The following is an 18,121-nucleotide window of genomic DNA, read 5'->3' as shown; positions in this document are numbered from 1 at the left end:
TTTCTGCCTCATTTCCATCCTTGTCCCGCTGTCCATGGATATCTGTGATAGTACAGGAGTCACTTTTGGAGGCTGTTCCTCTCATCTGTTATTAAGAGCTGAACTGTGATCCCCAAATTCATATGTTGACATCTTAACCCCCAGTATCTCAGAATGTGACTATTTGAAGATGGATCCTTTAAAAAAGCAATTAAGGTAAAATGAGGCCATTAAAGTGGGTCCTAATCCGATATGACTGGTGTCCATATACAAAGAAGAGATTAGGACACAGACACACACAGCGCAATGACCATGTGGAGACACAGGAGAAGGTGGCCATCTCCAAGCCAAGGAGAGAGGTTGCAGAAGAAACCAACCCTGTAGACAACGTGATCTTGGGTTTCTAGCCTCCAGAATTGTGAGACAATAAACTTCTGCATTTTAAACCACCCAGTCTGTGGTACATTGTTATGTCAGCCCTAGCAAACGAATACATGTTTTCCAAACTTCCCTTCAACTCAGCTTCTCCTCTCTCTATTGTTCTTTCTTATTCCACAACTATGTCACATACTTGTCCAAGTCTCTTGAATAAGGCTGTAAGCTCTCCATGTCAGGGTTTTAACATGTCTCTCTAGTGACAACGAGATTGAGCACCCAATTTGCTTTATACAAGTTGGACAGTAGGGGGAGACAGAATCAAAAGCATCAGTACAAAACTGGTGGAACATCTTGGAGATTTGGCTGGATTCCAGTGACCTGACCTAAAAAGCAGGAGGCTGCCCAGACGTCACTACAAACCTCCTTCTCCTTTAAGGCCTGATGTAATGCTACCAACCTCAACTAATCAGAACTGACTGTGCCTTCCTCTACAAAGCATGCAACTATGGTCTGCCTTCTATGTTGTAAACCTGGTTATAATACCAAACCCTTACATGGTGCTTATACTTTGAGCCAGACACTATTTAAAGTGCTTTAATAAATTAATATATTATATATAATATAGTTATTATATTTATATAATATATTTAAGTTAAATAATATAAATTTATATTATATATTAATATATTATTATATATAATTAATATTAATATAAATAAATAATAATACAATTATATAATATAAATATATTACAAATAAGTAATAAATAATAAAATATATAATACTATTGCTATAAATATTATAAGTAGTACCATGTACATTAATATAATATTAATATGATATGTAATTTATAGGAACAATTTTATAGCATCCATATCCTAGAGAAGTCAAGTATCTTGCCCAAGGTTGAGTTGGCATTCAAATTCAGCACACTGGTTTCCAAGTCTGTGCTTTTAAACACCTGCTGTGCTAGCTCCCTCATGGGTTTCTTGGCTTCTACTACCAGGTTTTATGTCCCTATATGGCAGTGACCACATCTTACCCATCCTCATGTCCATCCCTTTAATCTCTCTTTCCTCACAAGCACCAAATACCAAACACAAGCCTTGTGTTTGGTGCTTGGAAGACATTAGAAGCTTAATAAAAATTTGCTGAATTATTGACCTATTTTCTCATGTCACAGACAAGGAAATTAAGACCCAGGAGCAAAGCCCTCAAATCCAAGACCAGAACCCAAGCATCCTGACCCCTAGGTATTGTAAAGACTGGCTGGGTCAAGTTCTGAAGTATCTCAGGCCCAAAGAAGTAGGAACCTGTATTAATAAAGATACCCAGAGATTTTCCTTTAAGATTCCACTTCCAGTATGTCTTGTCTATATCACATCACTGACTTTCTCTAAATTAACTCCATGAAATATTCTGGTGATTATAGAAAGGAAGGGTTTGCAGAGGGGAAAGGAAAACATTGGTTGAGCACTTCCATGTGTTAGGTACTATGCAGTGAGTTCAGATTTGTTATCTCACTTATTGTCAGACCAACTCCCAAATTTAGGCAGTATTTCTCCCATTATTATTGACATGGAAACCAAGGTTCAGAGTGGTTGAATAACTCCCCCAAGACCACAGACCTGAGATTCAAACAGGAGTATGACTTCAAAGGTTGGGTTTTCCTGCCCCACCACCAGGGGCCATCTCAACAACAGGATGACACCTTCAGAGAAGAAAATATTGACTCTGGGGGATGCCAGGGCTTGTGTTTGCACTGTGGCTGTCAGGCAAGGGACCTGGGGCAGCTAACCTGGAAAGCCCTGGATAGGGACCAAAATTCCTCCCCAGACCTCTGGATGTTGGGAAAGTAAATTTCCATTCTTTGTATCTAGTTTCCCCCTTGTCGTAGGGGGGCAGGATTGCTATCCCATGAGAAAGCTTTCCAGCTCGGGAGGGGTCCTCTCCGGCTGCCCTATGGTCTACACCATCTACAGTTTTCCTGAAGGGGCTGAAGTTCAGAAAACCTGGGTTCTAGGCCTGGTCCTGCCACTTACTAGCTGTGTGACCCAAGGTGAGCTGCTTTCCTCTCTGGCTCTGGGCCTTGGTTTCCTCATCTGGAGAGAAATCTACCTTATCCACCACCACGTACCACTGTGCAGGGTTCCTCCTAGGGCTTAGACCTGAAACCCCATGATTGCAAGTTTCTTGGGGTCAGTACCTGCTTCAACACACATGCATCCCCCAGGAAAGGGCCATGCTCAGTGGAAGTTTCAGATGGTTTTCGGACAGCAGATTTTGAATGGACAGGAGAGAGCCTGAGGGCATTGGCCGAGGGAGAGGAGCATGAAATGAGGAGAACAACAGGGGGAGGTTGACATCACCAACCAGACTTCACAGTGTCGTGGGACCAGCAGACTGAGCAACAGGCCACTGGCACTCACCAGTGTGTTGCCTCAGCCACCCAATTATCCTCTCTGGACCTCAGTTTCCAAATCTGTCCACTCACTGTATCCCAAAGCCAGACTGGATTCTGTTCAAAGCTGGGCAGGCCTATCTTCCCACCTGGGCATCCCTGCCAGGATACCTTTTCTTGCCCTGCTCTCTCCTGGGTGCACCTCTCCTTTCTTTCAGCATCTTGGCTGGGCTTCAGTCTGCCCCTTTCCTACTAACTAGAAGCCAAGGAACAGGGCTGAAGGTGGAAACACTAAAGGGAATCATTCTCCTGTCTACTATGGAGCAGCTGAGAGACACCTGGTTGAACTTTGCATCTAAGCCCTAAGCTGTGCCACCCTCTGCATGGCCTCCTGAGCATCCCTTTCTGCCATATAATAAGACCTCTATTGATGTTGCTTTTCCTTTTTATCTTTCTTACATTCTAACCCTTCCAGCTTTGAGTGAGAGAGGGAAAACACAGGAAAGGCCAGCACAGATTTACACAGAACTTTACAGTATAAAGAAAACTTTCACATTCACTGTCTAATTGATGCCCCTAACATCAGAGCGAATGACGATGACTGGGTGAGAGTCCCTTCTAGCATTTCCCTAGGACTTTGTGCTTCTCCTTTTTTAGCTGTCAGCACTAATGTGATGTCCTGCTTTAATGTCTGTCTTCCCCAGTGAACCTTAAACTTCATGAGATCAGAGGCATGTGTCTGCTCCCTGCTGTGTTCCCAAAGCCTAGCATATAGCTGCTACTCAAAAAGTATTTGTGGTTTGGTTGAGTGACTAGATGAAGAGCCATCATAGTTTCCATTTTACAGATGATGAAACTGAGGCCCCAAGAAGCCAAGTGACTTTCTCAAAGTCACCTAGCTAATCAATGGCAGAAGTGGGATTCTTTCTGGCTCCTAGCTTAGAAGGTTGAAGGAGTGGGCAAGGGTCATTCACCTCCTATCAGGCATGGCAGACTAGGGCTGTCACTTCCAAGACAGAACATTGAGTGTTACCTCCCCTATCACTCCCCACCCCATTTCCTTCTACTGAGATGTCTTGGGAGGGTCTATGCACATATCATACTGTCGTATATGTATGTTTATGTGTCTCTCCACCCAACCCTACCCTGACCCAGAATGGGAACTGCTTAAGCACAGTGGCTGAGGCTTCTTCTCATCTGTATCTTTAGGGTCTAGCACAACACCTGGCACATTATAGGTACTCCATCTGTTTTTGAGGATGGAATGATTGACTCATGGATGAACCTTCCAGTAGCAGCTCCAAGTGTCTTTTGGATATGACACTCTTGGTGCAAGGTCAGAGTGAGGCTCCTGTAAGTCAGGTGTGCCCCTTAGTGGAACCAATGCAGGGGTGGTGTCAACAGTATTGGGTGTTGGGTACCATTCCAAAGACTATGAGCCCCTGAAGACAGAGCCTGTGGGAAACCTGCAGGACTGATCCATGGGATCCTCTCGGGCAGGAGGGTCTTGCAGAGGTCTTCTCATCCAGCCTCTTCTTATCTTACACAGCGATATACTGCTCCAAAGGCAGAGTGACTGCCTGAGCCCAGGCTCCACTCCCAGCCCGACCTTCTGGTTCCCAAGGGCCTGCAAAACTAACTGAGAAATTAGAGAACTCATTTCCCAGTCATCAGAAGTGTCCCACGTGGGTCAAAGCTGGGTCACAAAGATTAGCCATCAAGTTCATTCCTTCTTTCTCACACTCTTTGGGCCAGGGCAGTGTTTGCCCTTAGGACTGGCATCCAGAGAGGCACCAGCAATGCCCTGGCAGAGTGTTGACACTCAGCTGTCACCTGGGGTCTTCCCTCCCCTTCCTCCACCCCCCCCCCGCTCCCCGCCTCGAGCTCACTGACATCACATAAGGCTGCAGGGTTATGTGAGGGACAGAGCTACTCATAGGTTGATGTTGATTATCATCACCATTATTAGTTATGTTTATATTATTATTATTAGCTTATATTTTTATAGTACTTTATGGCTCACCAAGTACTTTGCTACATGTGATCTCATTGGATTGGGTAGCATGTAAGTAGCCTCTGTTTTAGAGATGAGAAAATTGAGATTCAGAAGAGTAATGTGACATGCCCAAGGTTACAGGGTTAATGTGGCAGAACGGAGGCTCAAGAGCAGATTTCCCTGTTTCACATTCGATTTTATCCCACTGTCCTCACTCCGCTCAACTTCTTCTTCTTCCACTTTAAGGTTATTAATGGTGCACCACTGGTCTTTGAGTCTTCCACTTCTAATAGGATTCGCTCCAGTCACCCCGTCTTCTGGATCCCAGTGAGAAGCATGGCACCTCCGTAGTTGAGGCCCACAGTGCTTCTGAGACAAGTTCCTTGCATGGTGCTGGGGTGGGGGTGGGGCTTGTGGGAGAGATGCGCTGAAAACCCCAGGAAGAGACAGAGCTGGCACGACCTAAGAGCAAAGGATTATAGGGCCCTTGCCATGTGCCACAAAGGGCGCTTCATTGACTGTCAAGCTTTCTGACCCAAGAGACTTTCTACTCCAGTAAATGAAAACGTGTGTCCAAGACTCTTGAGATTAGTGGGAGGTGGCCTCTGTTCTGGGAAGTTGGCTTCAGCAGGGGCACCCAGGTACTGACAGAGGCTCACACTGCTCTCAGCCAGCTCAGTGGTAGCTGCTGCCAACAGTGGCACATGGCTTCCCTCCCTCCCTCCCTCCCTTCCTTCCTTCCTTCTTCTTCCCACAAATATTTATGAGCCTCTACTATGCTCAAAGCATCTTCTGGGTCTTGGGGATTCAGCAATGAACTGGGAACCTAAAGAGATCAACTATCTGGTACATGAAGAGTTTGGTGCAGGGCCCAAGTTCTCTCTGTACCAGAGAAGCCCTGAGCACTAGGAATATTGCTATACCTACCAGGAACTGAAAGAAGTTCAGAAAGCTGGCCTCACCTAGAGGGATTCCACAGAATAACCTCCCTGGGAGGGCAGTGACTGAACACAGCACATCGGAGGCTCAATTCCTGCTCCCCCAGGCTGCAGTCCATTGGAGAGATGAGCCACAGAAAACAGGATTGACTTTGTCCCATCACCTCTCAAAGTCCGTGGGCTCCCCCTCCCTCAGTTGGGCAGCCGGCAGTCAAGTGGACACTCTGTGAGGCACTGCCGGACTCTGTTCTCACATTACAGCTCCCCAGGTCCTCCCTCAGTTCAGCTGTGGCCATTGAAATAGGTGGTTCGGACAACAGAGATGGAAATGATGTGGGGCTCAGTGGCTGGAGCCCTAGTCCTGGCTTCCAGAGCCAGTTTCATTCTCTAGATGAGGAGGGATGAGCCAGATCTCTGACAGATTCCAGGTGACCCAGATTGTCTAAGAATGACTCAAGTAGGAACTGATATCCCTCCATTTATCTAGAAGGGATCCAGAATTTCTAGGGTTTGGTCTCCTGTTTGTCCAGTATCCCAGGGAGACCAAGGCAACATGCTGGAGAGAAGTGACTTCAGTCACACTTTGCACTGAATCAGACTGAGTCAAGGTCAGATCATGCTCTGCAGCGACTATGATGGCCCTGTGGACCTCCTCCCTCCCTGATAATGACAACTAGTTCTCACTCCTTCCTTCATTCTTCACATAACAAGTATCTGCTGAGTGCTATGCGCTCTGCACTGCGTCCTTGAGGACACAGTGATGGACAATGTGAGGCATCTGCCCCTGAGGAACTCTTTCAGGAATTCTTATCCCTACTGAGCATCTGTTATGTGCTAGCCACTGTGATATGCCCCCAAGGTCACAGGGGGAACACCCAGACCCTAACATGAAGGGTCTCAGAATCTAACAGTGGAGGCCAGTCATGAACACAGGGCACAGCAGGTGCCCTGTCAGAGAGGCACTCCATTACAGGGAGCCAGTGATGAGGTCCCACCTGGGCAGGTGTTTCAGAGTACAGTCTTTGGAAGCATGTAGGGGTGGGGGACAAAGAGTGTTCTAACAGGGGGTGCATATAGGCACGTTCGGGGTGGTAATAGTTTAATGTGGCAGTAGTGTCCCTACCATGTAGGGGAGACAAGCCTGGGGAGGTAGAAGTTGCCAAAGTACAAAGAATTCAGGCACCATTTGGAGGGACTTGGATTTTTTCCCCTTTGCGGGTAATAGGGAGCTACTGAAAGTTTAAAATAGGCTCAGATTTACATTTTACACAGATAGCAAGCGTCCAAGGAAAGAAGGCAGTAGAACTGGGAAAAGGAAACCTGGGTGCATCTTTGGATGTGGGATGAGGAAGAAGGAGAAGCTAGGATGACTCTCAGTCTTGGGTCTTGGGACCATTTACTGAGGGAACCGAGGGGCCTGGAGGGGAGGTGGTGATGGTGGTTTCTGTGCGCGTGGTTTGCTGTCAACTGTGGAACATGGTTTATGCCATCAGAAGGTTCGGATAAAGAACAGGTAGTTGGGAGGAGGGAGAGAGGCCCTCACAGGGCAGTGATGGGGAGCCCTTATGATGGAGAACATTTAAGGATTGATAGGGTCTGTGGATACTGAGGCACAGGTAAGGAGAGCAGAGGATGAGTAAAGGAGAGTAAGAAGAGGTTCTGGAGACTGAATTCCCTGGATGGAGCAGACTGCAGTCTTAGGACAGAGCCAGTCATATTCCCAGATCACTCATTGGATTTGGGTGGAAAAGACTAGCACAAAGGCAGCAGGAAATTTTTGGTCATTTTGTCATTAAGCTAGAGACTTCAAGCATCTGGTAAATTGCTCAGACCCTTATTACATGACTCAGGCATGCTCCGCCTATCTGCCAGAGCTGGGAGTATGACAGAAGACGTGAAGAAGTCTTGGCCTTGCAGGGCGGGGAGAGTCAGGCTGTGGTGGATCACATACTGGAGGAGGAAAGGGGACAAGGTGCAGCTCCAACCTACAGTTGCACGTCCTAGTTGTGTGGGTGTCTTTCTTCTTTGTTACAAGTGATAGTCCCTTCCTGCCTTATTAGTATTTTTTTTATTTGTCAACAGAATCTCCACTGCTTGAAGCAGAATGAAGAGAGAACTGTATTTGTCACTCATTTCCCATCTCTGTTCATTTCTTTCTTTCCTTCTTTTCCCTTTCCCCCCTTTTTCTTTTCCTCTTTCCTTCCCTCATTCCTTCTTCTCTCCCTTTCTCGATTCCTTTCCCACTTATCACGTATCCAGTCTGGAGCTAGGCTCCAGGTTTACAACCAGATTAAGTGTCTTCAGTCCCTGAACATGAACATAATCCGTTGAGCTTTGTGCCCTTGAGAGAAGGTGGTGTCTTGGGGTGGAGAGAATCATTTTTCCCAAATGTGGGTGCAGGGCCTGCCTCTGGAGTGGTCACTTTTCAGTTCAATAAACACTGGGGCCCTTCTGTGTGCAGAGCATGGGGTGAGGCAGCCCCTCCTCAGTTCCCAGATGGGCTCAAGAGTCGGGAACCATGAGGCTCCCCAGGCCTCTGGCACTGAGACCGATTCTTGTGTGGACCATGATACCCACTTCCTTCCAATGGGCTCCGTTCACTATGCCACTCAGGGCACCCATGTTCCCCCAGCTTTAGGAATTCAATATGAAGATAACATATAGTTCCGGCTTCCAAAGAGTTCGTGATCTTGGGGGTAAATGACATCCATATACAGAGCTGTGTAGGGTGTGATGAAGTATCTGAGACAGTGAGTCTGACAGAGAGGGCTTCTGAGACCAGACAGGTAGGGAGGTGGCATCTGAGCTGCAGGTGGAGAAGGGAAGGCAGCATTTGAGTCCCAGGAGCAAGGACGGTGTGCAGCTCTCTCCCTGTGCCTACAGCACCAAGCATGGCGCCTGGTGCTTAGTAGAAGCTCAAACCATCTGCAACGTTGAGTGGAAGCATCAAAGGCCATTTTTGTGAAGACTTCTCTGATACTTCCAGTGAGTTTAGAATGTCCTGAGACATTTTATAATCCAAGTAACATAGATTATAAAATCCACATTTTTCCTCATTGCAGGAAAATTAGAAAATGTCAGTAAGCAGAAGGAAAAAAGAAATGCTTGGGATTCCCCACCCAGAATTACATGTTGTTGACATTTTAATACAGATCCATCCAGACTATTTTCTGTTTATTTACATGTATTATATATAAATATACAGACATATTTGGAGAGACAGATAAATGGAATGGCCATATTGTATGCTATTGTAACTTGCTATAAACTTTTTTTTTTTTAATTTCTAATCCACTTTGCTTAAGCTTTGGTCCATAGTCATCAGTCTGCTCCTATTATAGCTCATTGGGGCAACTGTCAGTGGGCAGGGATAGTGGCTTCCTCATCCCTGTCTCTAGGGCCTGGGAATGCCCTAGCAACAATCCTGACATCTCTGGGTTTCCAATGGTCACTGATAACTATTAATAAAGGCAATAGCAATTATAACAAGAATAAGAGCGGCTAACAGTTACCAAGCGCTTCCTACATGCCAGGTCCAGGGCAAAGGGCTTTATAGACATTATCTCAAGGGATCCTCATACGACCCTATGAGATGGACACTGTTATTGCCCCCATTTTGTGGATGAGAAAACAGGTTCAGAGAGGTCACACAGCTGGTAAGTGACAGAGCTGGGACACAAGCCCAGGCTGCATCTTTGTTTATCTTTGAGCATTTTCTCTGTCATCTCTTAACTGAACTTCCCCTTGGCGAAAGACATCCTGTCAATATCAGATATGTGAGCCTTCAATTCCAAATGTCAGTGGAAATAATTTTAATACTTTGATCTCCTTTTAAGTAATTAAGTCACCTTATGAAATTTATTTTTAAAAATCTAAGTGTATGTATTAGTTTCCCATTGATGCTATAATAAATTACCATAAACTTAGTGGCTTAAGACAAGTTCTGTAGGTCAGAAGTCCAACACGGGTCTTACTAAGCTAACATCAAGGGGTGGCAGAGCTGTGTTCCTCCCAGAGGCTCTAGGGAGAGCCCATTTCCTTGTTGTTTCCAGCTTCTAGAGGCTGCTCACATTCCTTAGCTCGTGACCATTTTCAAAGTTCATCACTGCAACCTCTGCTTCTGTTGTCACACGTCTCCTTAACATCAATCCTCTCGCCTCCTTCTTAAAAAAAGGTTCACTGGGCCCACTTGGATAATCCAAGACAATTTTTCGATCCCCAAATCCTTAAGTTAATCACATCTGCAAAGTCCTTTTTGCTGTATAAGGTAACACATTCACAAGTTCCGGGGATTTGGATATGGCCATATTTGTGAAGAGAGGCTTTATCCTGTCTACCGCAGTGTGTGTCAGGGCAATAGTGAACAGTAAAAATAAGACAAATAAATAATAAAATTATCTTCCCAATGGCCGCCCAATGAGGTGCCTTCCAACAGAGGGAAGAATGATCTACTAAAGAGCACAGAGGAAGGGCAGCCAGGTGGCCGATGTTTTCAGCACCACCCTAATCTGTCTAGGGCTGGAGATGTTCAGATGATCTGATGGGGATGTCTAGTTTTTTTTTTACCATCAAAACCTGAGGCCATTGTGTAATTCCCCCATCACCAAGCATCTCCAGATTATGACTCGACTTCTTTGAGAAATTTTCCTGCCAGAAGAGAATGTACCCATCAGGCCAACATTTGATACTCATGTTTCTCCTTGTAAGTTGACATCATCAGTCTCTTGTGAGTTAGCTGCAGTGACTCAGCACAGCCAGGACTCATAAAACTCAAAGACATGGACAGGGTTGAATTTCTGGGTCAAGGAGTCATCATCAAGGTAGTGCCACCCTAGGGAGCATTCTTGGGGTCTGCCAGCTGGCCCAACCCTGGTGATGCCAGACACTGCCTTTCAGATATAGGTACTTGACTCCGGGTTACTTCGAGCAACTAACAGTAAGAATTATGTCCAGATTTTTCTAACCGTGAGATTCAGACAATGATCCATCATGTTTACTACTATTTTCACTCCACTTCAATAGGCATTTTTAACAAGCAAATTATGTAAAATAAAGCTTGCTAGAAAAAAACATCACAAGAAGAAATAAAATATTCAAGAGGCAAGGTGCTGTGGAGAGAGGGCTGATAGCAGGGTCTGAAATCCAGCCTCTAAGTCCCTGTGTGATCTGGGACAAGCCTCTTTCTCTCTCTGAGCCTCAGTTTCCTCATCTGCAAAATAAGGGGCATGGTCTAAATCAGTGATTCTCAACCGGATGCAACATTAGAACCACCCAGGGGACTTTTGGAGGCTGTCGATGCCCAGGCTTCACCGGGATGGGGTACCACTGTCTCTGAATGAGCCAAGGTCCTTTCTACATCTTCTATTCTCTCATTCCATGAAAGGTCTGGAATTTGTCAATGAGAATCTGGGTTCGGATTTATTGGAGGCATCCATCCTCCTTACTAAATAGCAAATTCAACAAGACAAGGAAATGAAAATTGAGTGTCTACTACCTACAAAGCACTAAACTAGATCCCTTAGGGGTGCCTGCACTCAGAAGACCTTACGTGTGTCAGCTAGGTGGCCACGTACCCAAATAATTATAGGTAAAAGGGGATGGACATTGTTCCTTTTAAAATTAATCACACTCATGTATTAAATGAATAATTCCTTTAACTTCTACTGGGCTTCTTTTTTCAGAAATTCAGAGCCTGCCTTACATTATCTTTCTCAGCAAACGGGGGATGAGAGGGATCCTCTGGTGAGCAGAGCTCTAGCAACCAAAGCAAGCTCTCTGGCTCCCCACCTGGTGGTCTTTATAGAACATTTAGAAGTGACACAGCATCAGGTTTCACTTTTAATGTTGATTGAGTGCTTATTATGTGCCAGACACTATTCCAAGAGTTTTATGGATGTTAACTCATTTGATCTGCAAATGATCCTATGAGATAAACACTATTACCTTCCCCATATCCCAGATGAGGGCAGTGAGACAGAGAGCTCTGGTCACTTGCCCAAGGTCACAAGCTGCTCAGTGGGGAGCTGGAACTGGAGACTGTTCTAGAACTCATGCTCCCAACCACTTATAAATGGATTCTGGGCCTTCCATGAAATGTTCCATGTTTACCCATAATAACACCTCCAAAGGATGAGTAACATGGGAAATGTTTATGGTACAATGTTAGGTGAAAAGTTAGTAAGATAAACTCATAAAAGTACCTGATCAAAACTGGGTAAAGTCAAAACAAAACAAAAATCACTAAAAAACTATACACAGTGGAAAAGATTGAAATATAATCATAAAAAGAGACAGAAGGAAAATAACAAAATATTAAGAATACTCAGAAGATGGGATTATAAATGAATTTAAAATTCTTCCTGTTTGTATTTTTTCATAAAGACTATGCTTTCCTATAATGTCATACTTCAGTGGCAAGTAAGATATTACTCTTTTTCTGTAAGAAAACATTAGGGCTAAGCTCTGATACTGCAAACAATAGTTTTGGCTTCAAAAATTGGCAGATCAGTAATTTGAAATTTAAAAGATCTTTTCTCATGGATATAAGAGTATCCATAGTGATAAAATTATTTTTAAACTAGCATTTTGAACTAATAGTCCCAGATACTGTTCTAAGAACATTATAATTCCTTATTTAGTCAGCTAGGAATTGTTTTAGCCCCTTTTATAGTGATGATTAAGTAACTTGCCTGAGTTTGCAGAGCTGGGAACTGATGGGAGACAGTCTCTCTGTCCAGCTTAGAGCTGAGGTGTCTCATGTTTCTCCCGGTCTTACTTCCTCTCACTGCAGTTTTCATTCTGAATATGCCAAATTTTGACTACATTTTCAGCTAACCAGAATTTGATGACTTTCCTGGGGACCTAATTTGTCCTCAGAATATTCTTTGTAGGGTTCCATCACAGACTTTGCAAAACTATACAAAAAGGATCTTTCCAGGTTGGATGCTCTTTTCTTAGTTATGACCAGAACTCATGCCTCACTTCTGGCAACTTCCATCGAAATCTAGTTCTCCTTCTCCACCTGCAGCATATGCCTGGTCCCTGCCGTCTCACCTTGGACAGGCCAAAGTTGCCTTGTTTAGGACCATATGTGGAAAGAGAAGCCATTCCTAGACTTTTTCTACCCTTTCAAAGGGATTGTTGGTGCCAAATCAGGGTTATTTGTGAGTTCTCTTGGAGGGTTAAGTTCAGGTAAGGAGAGAAGCCCAACTACCCACACCATCTGCATGAGACCTGCTTAAAATAGCATCACTGAGATAGAAAGCATTCTTAGTCCAGGCTACAGCATCATCTAAAAATGAAAAAGCCACATTAGATTATTGGCTTGGGCTTGGCACTTTATTTTGGATCTCAATCCTTATTCCAAAAAGGTTCATTTAATTTCAGGTTGGGAATTTTCCCCACCGTTTCCTATACCAACGAGAAGAGAGAACTTCTCTTCATTTCAGAGGTCTAGAACCCTACTGACCGAGCCTGGGAAATAGGGAGCATAGCAGAGCTGCCTGTGAGATTGACAGACATTGTGTGCAATCTGCAAAGTTCCATCCTAATCTTAGCTAGAGGGCAGCAATTCTCAGGGGATCTTCCTGTGGGTTAATAGTTGACATGCTTACAGAGGGAGGAATTGGGTCCCTGGGATGTAAGGGAAGTGTTGTTACCTGTGCCCCTTGTGAAAGATGCCATCAGCAACCTGCCCCATGGTCTGTATCGCCTGATGCCAGGTCAGAGCTGAGGCTGTATAAAAGGCTGAAGTTCCTGAGGGCACCTCAGTCCACCTGCCTCCTGGGTGATCTGCTCCAGTGCTGAACCAGGTGAAGGCATCTTGAGGACCAGGAGGGACTCTTGGTGCTGGTGCTTTGGGCAGACAGAAGCCCTGGGTGGAGGCTGAGGGCAATCTTGAAGAAAGACAAGGAGAAAAGTGGGTTTGAAAGGGAGGATTCTGCTGGAAGGGGAGGGAGGATTAGTGGAAGGGAAAGAAGGATTGGCGTCTTTTTGAGGTTGCAAAAAATTCATTTGAAACTATGGAGTTCCTAGGTTGAAACTGTTTGCATGCCTCTTGTAACTCATTTGGGGAGATTGGGTTTTAAAAACTGATCATTATAAAGAAGAAATCTAGTGAATTCATAGTTCGGTTTTAAATGTAAGGAAGTTATCTTGGGCTAGTTGAACTTAAAACTTCTGTATTTTCTTCCAGCTTCGTTCAGCTCCTGCTGAGACGTCCTGCCAGCAAAACCAGCAGCAGTGCCAGCCCCCTCCCAAGTGTGCCCCCAAAGGCCCAGCCAAGTGTCTCCCCAAGTGCCCCCCAAGTGCCCGTCCCCCTGCCCACCTCCAGGCTCCTGCTGTGGCCCCAGCTCTGGAGGCTGCTGTAGCTCTGGGGGCCGCTGCTGCACTGGGCCATGAAGACCACTGAGGAGTAACACTTCAGGACCCCAGGTGCTGATGACCCGCCCAGCCTGAGTCTTCTCTTTTTCTGGTTTGGAAGAACGGAAGAAGCGTGGAAGCGCTTCTGAAATGCTTAGCGTTTCCCTCTTCTTCCTGCCCATGTTCATTCCTTTGTGGGGTCTAGATGTTTAACCTCTGACCTTCACTGGCCTGATTCCCCTCTCAGATATAGTTCTCTGGAGGACTTGGATTGGAGTTCGGTCATGAAGCTGTTTTCCCTGTAACAATAAAGCTTTTCTTCCTGATGTCCCTGCCTCCTGATTATTTTGTTCACCTCTCCCACTCCCCCACCCCCTGCCTCAAGCCATCCTCCCTTCCCTTCTTTTAAATGTAAGTGAACACTTAAAAAAATCAGTTTGGGAAACAGATTTCAGCACTGAAGCTACTTAGACCTCTGGGAAACAATATTCCTTTTTATGACCTGAAGGAGGGAACTTTAAGCTTGAAGGAAAGGATCATGTCCGAGACCATTCCTCTGACACAAGCTTTCCATGAGGAGGGCCAGGAACGGGTTTTCAGAGAGGAGACGGTGGTACCCAGAAAGGTCACAGTGAGATGACTCTGGGAGGGTTTCTTTCAAGCATGGGTGATGGTTTAAAAAAGAATTTATTTCCTAATCATGGGCAATAAGATCACCTAAAGTGCTCATTCTGGGCTCCAATGAATGGACACCTTTACTTTTCTGATTATTATAATCCTGGGTGCTTCCATCAGTTGACTAGAGAGGAAAGCTGATGGGGGTTAGTTTCTGGGGGACTGTTTAGGAGGCAGGTATGGAATGTCTGAGCCCATTTCCCCTGGCTCCTGAAAGCCTGAGTTTGGGTCTGAGTAGGGAACCAAGAAGGACCCCCTCCTCTGCCAAAGACTGTCTCCATGTTGTTGGGGTGTGTGTGTGTGTGTGTGTGTGTGTGAGGGGATGGAGGTGGGGGCCGGGGGGCTTCTGTCACTGCATTGGATTTTCTGTTTCCTTTAGGAATAGGATGATTCCTTCAGGAAAGACTCAGTAGTGATGCGGTAAGTCCCCTCCACACGAACCTTCAAGTTGTGAACTTTCAAAGATGTGAATGTGTGTACTCATGTCCAATCACGTAAGTTAGTTCACACATCTGGCGTACGTTGTCACATGCAGCCTGCCCTCCATCTCCTACTGCTGACGATCCTTCAGCTCTACCATCTCCCATCTCCTCTCCCTCCTCTAGTCAGTGACTCTTCTTGCCTGTTCACTCGATGCCAGCCCCTGGATGCCAGCTGTTGAACTGTACTATCGTATTTTTCAAGGTACTGGACTGTAAGATTCAAAATATGTTCTTTATTTTTTGTGTTTGTTTGTTTTCTATGTATTATTTGTGTGAAAAGTATTATAAACCTATCACAGTACAGTACTATATAGCTGATTGTGTTAGTTGGGTACCTAGGCTAACTTGGTTGGACGTACGAACAAATTGGACTTATGTACATGCTCTTGCAACAGAACTTGTTCATATGTAGGGGACTTAATCTAGAAATGATAATTCTGAATCAGGCTTTTATGTACGAGATGAACAATTAAACCTTCCTTTGATAAGAGTTAACAGTGATGGGTAAAGTAAGTTAGTATATGAGGCTACAGCAAGTCCATATAATGAGCATGTACTTGCCCAAATCATCTCCCAGAGCAGATCCTGTCTCCATCTTGTTACTTCATTACTTCCTCTTTTCTAATACTGACCTCACCTTTCAAATGTCTCATCTGTATGCACCAACAGGTGGCCCTAGGTACATGCAACCTGTTAATCAGGCTCTAAAGCCATGTTAAATGAAACTGGTATCTTTTTGTGACTTACCTTTCCTTGTGTGCACACTCATGCCTCTCCCAGCTCACTCACTCCCAAACCTATATCTCACCATCAATTCTTGAATTCTTAGTCTTGGATTTCACTTTTACCTCATATTTATGGTTGTGGGCTGTTGCATTGATTAAGAAGCAGTTCTGAAAGCAGTTGACCTCCAAAGTCTTTCCCAATTCTTAAAAGTTAGTTATTCTAAAGGCACAATTTTTCATGGGCACTTTGGGCCTTTGGAAAGGTCTCCTTTCCTCCATCCCTCTCTCTCTCTTTCCTTCTTCCTTCCTCCCTCCCTCCCTCCCTCCCTCCCTCCCTCCCTTCCTCCCTCCCTTCCTTCCTTCCTTCCTTCCTTCCTTCCTTCCTTCCTTCCTTCCTTCCTTCCTTCTTGCTTCTTTCTCTTCACATTGGGCTGTGGCCCCAGGGAGAACCTATCTTCAAAAGGAGTTTGGGATGAGGTCAGGAGTGGAGAGTCTCACAAGCTGGCTTGGTATTTGGCAATTCGACCAGCATCCTGCACAAGTTTTTCTTTTAGGCCCACCAGGGCTGTATGGGGGTATGGTAACCTGACTACACTCACAGCTTTCCTGGTCTTAATTATTCCATAACTTTGCCTGGGGTTTTCTTCCAGTCTCCAGTGACAAAGAAACTGCCACTGAGATTCCCATAGGTACATCCTCACCATCATCTCCACTCAATCCCACCTGGAAGCATCTGGATGAAACCCAGCAGGCTTTTTGCGTAAACTGTGGCCTTCCCAGAGGAGCCAGGGACCAAGATCCTGAGAGATGTGAACTAAGATAACAAGTGAACTATTGGGGTGGCCAAAAAGTTCGTTTGGGCTTTTCTGTACGATGTTACAGAAAAACCCGAACACACATTTTGGCCAACCCAATACAAACTACCATCGAGATGACTACACTGGGATGAGTGTGTGAACAGGGGAACAGTGTGTGTGTGTGCATGTACGCTGTAGAAAAGGGCAAAGAGAACAGGTCCCAAGAAAGGGGCAGACTTCTCTTCACTTGAGCCCCAATGCCCTGTCTTAGCACACACACAGCCCTCCCAGCTATGAACAGAGTCCTGTTTGGAAAGTAAACATGCTACAGCAATCCTGGCACCTCTGTGAGGTGACTTGAATACCCATGTGCACCACCTATGGTGCTACCTGAGTGATGAATGTCTCTGGGATGTAAGCGTCAGCTGACAATGTCTATTGGGAAATGGGCCCCTCCCAAGAGCCAGCGTCTAACTGGAGTCTTATAAAAGGCTCTCTGACTGGACACTCCTCAGTCCATTGCCTAGCAGGTGGTGCATTCCAGTTAGAAAGCTGAGTGAGTCTTCCAGTGGAACCAGGGTCTAGTAAGTCTCCAAGTGGAACCTGGGGGAGGAGTATGGGAGGAATTGAAGGCAGAGGGGAGGAGAAGGCAGAACACAGCCAGCAGGTAGATACAGAAAGAGGGCCCTGGAGAGTGCCTTAAGCTTCAAGTGAGCTGACCTCTCCAGGTGTCATGAGGACATGGAAGCCAGATTGGGGGTGGGGGTGGGGTGACTCTGCAAGGTGACACAGCAAGTCTGTAGCAGAGATGTGACTGGAATCCAGGTCTTTGACTCCCTGACCTGGGATGTATTACCATCCTCTGCACCACTCTATTTTGACTTATGGTCATGGGGAGTGAGAGGCATAGGCAGGAAAGAATGACCAAGACATGCTTCTGGTGTTCGTGGATTCTTTAGATCTGGGTCATTAGGACAGACGGACACATGTGTGATTTTGGTATTTTCTAACTGAGCTAGTGTTGATGCAATGCTAATGATAGGCGAATACCATTTGAAGGTTTATGGTCACAGTGAAATGGGGGAGGGGAAAAGAGCCAGGAGATTTTGGACTGGATCTGACAGAAAAATTACCAAAATATCCTTTCTTTTCCACTGTGGTGAACTTGGGTGGTCCTTACTCTAGTCAGAAAAAATGGAAAACCATTGATTCTTTGCATAGACTGTTTGCCACTCTATGCAGGTTTAACTCAGTGGAACTCACTCACTGGAACACGTTTGGGGTTTGTTCCTTTGCTTCCCCTCTTTCTTGGGTGTGTGTGTGTGTGTGTGTGTGTGTTTTGTGTGTGTGTGTGTGTGTGTTTTCCTTCCTTGCATTATGCCGGGCTCA

Source organism: Delphinapterus leucas, chromosome 1, assembly GCF_059928025.1.
Source record: "Delphinapterus leucas isolate spDelLeu-1000000601 "Yukka" chromosome 1, BTC_Dleu_Yukka2, whole genome shotgun sequence".
NCBI classification, from domain to species: domain Eukaryota; kingdom Metazoa; phylum Chordata; class Mammalia; order Artiodactyla; family Monodontidae; genus Delphinapterus; species Delphinapterus leucas.
The sequence above is the reverse complement of the archived record's forward strand: the minus strand, read 5'-3'. Positions refer to the sequence as shown.